The sequence below is a fragment of the Pan paniscus genome, chromosome 4 (genome assembly GCF_029289425.2).
Source record: "Pan paniscus chromosome 4, NHGRI_mPanPan1-v2.0_pri, whole genome shotgun sequence".
Lineage (NCBI taxonomy): Eukaryota > Metazoa > Chordata > Mammalia > Primates > Hominidae > Pan > Pan paniscus.
Genome location: NC_073253.2, coordinates 30066867 through 30072866, shown reverse-complemented (window position 1 = coordinate 30072866; position 6000 = coordinate 30066867). Strand labels below are relative to the sequence as shown.

The window sequence follows — 6000 nt, the reverse complement described above, 5'->3', positions numbered from 1 at the left end:
CCTAACATAATACAACTATCCTTTGTACAACTGTAATACAACAGTCTCTAACCCAAATACTATTACATAAAGTTAACAATACTTAAATGCTGATAGGAAGTCAATAAGTCTTATGTCACATGATAAAGAAAAAAGGAAATAAAATGAAGATTTTTTTAGTACAAGGGTATACATGAATGTTTTTCACAAAAAAATGCACACATAATGTTTTTAACAAAAGAAGAAGGAAACATTGATGACAATTACAGTCCTTGTTTCTGCAGCTGGTCATGTGGTTGTAGCTGGTATTGATGACTACCTACCTCTACTATCCATTCTATATTCCCTTTGCCTTCAGCAAGCACATCATCAGTAGGTCATGTTTTCTTTTTTCTTTCTTCCTTTCTTTTTCTTTCCTTTTTTTTTTTTTTTTTTTTTTTTTTTTCCTGGTGGAATGACCCAAACATTCATTCCTTAAGGGTCTGGGACATTTGTAGTCCTGCCCGGATTGAGCTGTTGTAGTTTCCCATTGACCTTAATCACAGAGCATGGTAATACTAAGAGATGCCCTAATGGATATTCTGTATTCCATGCATACTCTTCCTTACCTCCATTATGGAGTAGTAGACTGATTTCAATTTGATAGTCTGGGTCAATCACCCCAGCCAACCCTGTAACTCCCTTCTTAGCCTATTGACTTAAATGTGGAAGCCCAAATTGTCCAGGTGGCAATCTTAATTTCCAGTTTAATGGAATGGTTGTTGTGTCTCCTGGTGGCAGCTTTCCTCCCTCTGGAACAAAGACTTCTAGCTAGGCCAGCAGAATGTAATGTCACAGGAACAGGAAACAAAAATTTTGCTATTGGAACACTAGGGGTGATGGTGACTGGTGCCACTTCTGCTTCCACCCCTCGATTCCTGGACCTGTGAATCCTGGCTATGGGAGAAACTGTACCATATATTAGATGCTTATTCGAGCATACATGGCCTTCTGGAGAGCTTTGCCCCAGCCCTGCAAAGAATTGTCCCCTAGTTGGCATGGTAATTGTGACTTCAAAAGACCATTCCATTATTCTGTCAATCCAGCTGCTTCAGGATGATGGGGAACAAGGTAAGATCAGTGAATTCCATGAGCTTGAGCCCACTGCTGCACTTCTTTAGCTGTAAAGTGAGTGCCTTGGTCAGAGGCAATGCTATGTGGAATACCATGACGGTGGATAAGACATTCCATGAGTCCGTGGATGGTAGTCTTGGCAGAAGCATTGTGTGCAGGAAAGGCAAATCCATTTCCAGAGTAAGTGTCTATTCCAGTGAGGACAACCCTCTGCTCTTTCCATGATAGAAGAAGTCCAATATAACCCACCTGGTGGCAGGTGGCTGATCACCCTGAGGAATGGTGCCATACTGAGGGCTCAGTGTTGGTCTCTGCTGCTGGCAAATTGGGCATTCAGCAGTGGCCATAGCCAGTTCAGCCTTGGGGAGTGGAAGTCCATGGTGCCTAGCCCATGCATATCCTCCATCCCTGCCACGACTGTTACTTTGTTCATGGGCCCATTGGGTGATGGCAGAAGTGGCTGCAGAAAGAGGCTGAGTGGTTTCCACAGAATGGATCATCCTGTTACTTGATTATTAAAACTCTTGTCTGCTGAGGTTACTCATTGGTGAGCATTCACAGGGGATACAAATATCTTCACAGTTTTTGACCACTCAGAGAAGTCCATCCGCATATCTCTTCACCAAATTTCTTTGTCACCATTTTTCCAATCAGGCTTCTTCCAAGTCCGTGACCATCCAGCAAAACCATTAGCTACAGCCCATGAGTCAGTATACAATCGCACATCTGCCCATTTCTCCTTTCATGCAAAGTGCACAACCAGGTGCGCTGCTTGAAATTCTGCCCACTGGGAAGATTTCCCTTCATTGCTGTCCTTTAAGGATGTCCTAGAAAGGGGCTGTAGTGCTGCATCTGTCCACTTTTGGATAATGCCTGCATATAGTGCAGAACCATCTGTGAGCCAGGTCTTAATCTTCTCTTCCTCTGTCAACTGATTATAGGGAACTCCCCATGAGGCCATGAATGCAGGCTAGGGGAGAGAAGGCAGGAGTGGGGACCATGTGCATTTGAGCCAGTTCCTCATGTAACTTACTTATGCTTTCAGGACCTGCTCGAGCTTGATAAGGTATATACCACTTCCATTTGATGATGGAATGCTGCTATGCATGTCCCACTTTATGGCTGATGGGTCAGAAAAGCACCCAGTTCATGATATGCAGTTCAGGTCACATGGTGACTTGATGACCCATAGTCAAATGTTCAATTTTCACCAAAGCCCAGTAACAGGCCAAGAGCTGTCTCTTAAAAGGAGAATAGTTTTCTGCAAAAGATGGCAGGAACTTTCTCCAAAATCCTAGAGGCCTCCACTGTGATTCACCTATGGGGGCCTGCCAAAGGCTACAAACAGCATCCCTATCTGCCACTGACACCTCAAGTACCCTTGTATCTGCTGCATCATATGGCCCAAGTGGCAAAGCAACTTGCACAGCAGACTGGACCTATTGCAGAGTCTTCTCCTGTTCTGGACCACACTGAAAACTGGCAGCCTTTCGGGTCACTTGATAAATGAGCAGGAGTAACACACCCAAATGAGGAATGTGTTGCCTCCAAAATCCAAATGGGCCCACTAGGTGTTGTGCCTCTTTCTTGGTTGTAGGGGGATGGGGGCAAATACAGCAACTTATACTTCACCTTAGAAGGAATTTATTGACAGGCCCCACACTACTGGACCCCTAGAAATTTTACTGAGGTACAAGGTCCCTGAATTTTACTAGGATTTATTTACCATTTTCTGGCACGCAAAGGTCTCACCAATAAGTTCAGTGTGTTTGCTACTTTTCAGTCAATGGATCCAATCAGCATAATGTTACCAATGTAATGGACCAGTGTGATATCTTGCAAAAGCAAAAAGTGATCAAGGTCTCTCTGAATAATATTACTTGACACAAAGTTGAAGGGTTGATATACCCCTGAGATAAGACAGTAAAGGTATATTGTTGGGCTTGCCAGTTGAAGGCAAATTGCTTCTGGTGCACCTTATGGAGAGGAATGGAGAAAAAGGCATTTGCCAAGTCAATGTCTGACTACCAGGTACGAGGAGATGTGTTAATTTGCTCAATCAATGAAAGCACATCTGGTATAGCAGCTGCAATTAGAGTCACCACTTGGTTAAGCTTATGATAATCAACTGTCATTCTCTAAGATCCATCTGTCTTCTGCACAGGCCAAATGACAGAGTTGACTGTGGATGTGGTAGGAATCACCACCCTTGTGTCTTTCAATTCCTTGATGGTGGCACTAATCTTCACAATCCCTCCAGGGATATGATATTGTTTTTGATTTACTGTTTTCCTCAGTAGAGACAGCTCTAATGGCTTCCATTTGGCCTTTCCCACCATAATAGCCCTCACATTACCAGTTACGGAGCCAATGTGGGGGTTCTGCCAGCTGCCAAGTATGTCTATGCCAATTATGCATTCTGGCGCTGGGGAAATGACCACAGGATGAGACCAGGCACCCACTGGACCCACTAAGTCAAACTGTAGCTAAAACTCCATTAATTACCTCACCTCCATAAGCCCCTACTTTGACTGGAGGACCACAATGACATTTTGGGTTCCCTGGAATCAATGTCAGCTCAGAGCTAGTGTCCAGTAGTCCCCAAAATGTCTGATTATTTCCCTTTCCCCAGGTTACAGTTACCCTGGTAAAAGGCCAGATCTCCTTGGGGAAGGATGGGAGAAACATTAACAGCATAAATTGTCAGCTGTATAGTAGGGTCCTTCATCAAGGGGAACCATCCTCTCCTTCATTCAAGGGGTTCTGGGTCTGTAAACAGAGTCAAGTCTGGAAATTGACTGAGGGGCCATGATTTTCTATTTATAATTCAAATTCACTTTTTTGTCCATTTGACTTAGAATTTTTCTGCTTATATAAATTAAGTAGGAATGCGTAGACTTCCTATTAATTTCACTTCTAGGAACACCACAATTAATTAGCAAATGCCAGAGCTCTACATGATTCAGACTATTCTGATTGCTGCTTTGCTTCTGCTGTCCATTATGGTAGCTATGCCCACCTTGCCTTTGTCAGTTGAGTGGCACCACTTGGCCACTGCCACCTCGGGATCCAATTATTCTCATTGTATTTAAATGTTGTAGTTGAGTGACTGTGGTTCCCACTGTTAGATCTGACATACACGAAGAGCAATTACAAGGCTCTTCAAAGATGAGGTGCTGCCCTCACAAATCTATTTCACAAGGCATTGGTCAAGGGTATATTTTCTGGACACTCCCAGCTAGGATGAGTAGGTTTAAAGTGACTAATCCACTCCACCATCCCAATCTCCCTAAGCCTTTGGATCCCTTCCTTTACAGTAAACCAAGGGAGATCAGGCATTTCCAGCTCACTCACAGTGAGCCATCTTTTAATCCATATCTCAGGTAACCAAGCAAATAAACTATTAGAACCTCTTTTAACTCCCAAGCCGCAACATTAAAGGCAGAGTCCCTACTTAGTGGGCCCAAATCAATAAATTCAGCCTGATGCAACTCTATGTTTCTTCCACCATTATCCCACACCTGTAATATCCATTCTCATGCCTGTTCTCTAGATTTCTGCTTGTATAAATTAGAAAACTCAAGCAGTTCTTTTTGAGTGTAATGTACTTCCTCATGGGTCACATTCTCAACCTCACCTCAAGAGGCCCGCCAGGACTTTAGTCTGGTTATAGGTCTAGAAGCAAACAAGGGTGTTGGGGTCGGCACCTGAGGAGAATCAACATTATCTTGCCTGGCAACTGTCTCAGGGGAGGCCATCATTGTTGCCCCAGGCAGGGTTTATCTTCTCAGACAAAGGTGGAAAGCCTGATGGCAACATGGGTCAGGGAGGGAATGTTGCCACTACTGAGGATAGGGAAGCTGTTTCTTCTGGCAAAAAATGTTCATCAGTGTTTACAAACTCAGTGTCCTCAGCTCCATCAGTGTCCTCCCGCACATCCCCATTCCACGTTTCAGGGTCCCATTCTTTTCCAATCAATGCTCTCACTTTAACAGTAGACACCTGGCAGGGCTGTGCATGCACCTTTCATTGCAGGTCAGCCATTTGCATGATAAGAGCTTGTGTCAGTTTTCCCACAATTTCAGCTCTTTCTCTACAGGAGATAAGACTCTCTCTCAATCAGGGCAATCTTAGCAGATTTGAAGCTCAGTATCTGCTTCTAAAGGCATGAGTTAGAATCCCAGAGTTCATCATTTTCTTTTATCATTTTATCCACTGACTTTGAGTAACTAACCAACTTCATTATGTTCCTTGGTTCTCCACATATGGCCAAAGGTATTATGTATAGAGTTACTAAACTCCTTGTCTCTCACAAGCGGCAAATCGGGAGTCTCAAATGCATTTATTTTGCATAACTCTCTAAACAGTTCATGCCAAAGTCTATCAGTGTTCTCCATACTATTAGCAGTAGAGTCCTTAGCATTTTGGGGTCAATCATATGAAGCAGCCAACTCCAGAAACCACAAAACCAATGAAAGAATTTCATTCTTAATATTCTGTTCCTCTAGAACCATTCTTGGTACCAAAATCTGTATCAGTCAGGGTTCACTAGAGAGACAGGGAGTTTATTAAGTATTAACTCGCACAATCACAAGGTCCTACAATAGGGCATCTGCAAGCTGATGAGGAAGGGGAGACAATCTGAGTCCCAACACTGAAGAACTTGTAGTCCAATGTTTGAGAACAGGAAGTATCCAGCATGGGAGAAAGATGTAGGCTGGGAGGCTAGGCCAGTTTAGTCTTTTCACGTTTTTCTGCCAGCTTTGTATTCCAGCCGTGCTGCAGCTGATTAAATGGTGCCCACCAAGATTAAGGATGGGTCTGCCTTCCCAGCCCACTGACTCAAATGTTAATCTGCTTTGGCAACACCCTCACAGACACACCCGGGATCAATTCTTTGCATCTTTC

At 43.6% G+C, this 6000-nt stretch overlaps 1 pseudogene; it reads right to left on the bottom strand.

Moving 5' to 3' along the window:
• Positions 1–381: 381 nt before the first annotated feature.
• Positions 382–3684, bottom strand: LOC134730427 (uncharacterized; annotated as a pseudogene).
• Positions 3685–6000: the final 2316 nt, after the last annotated feature.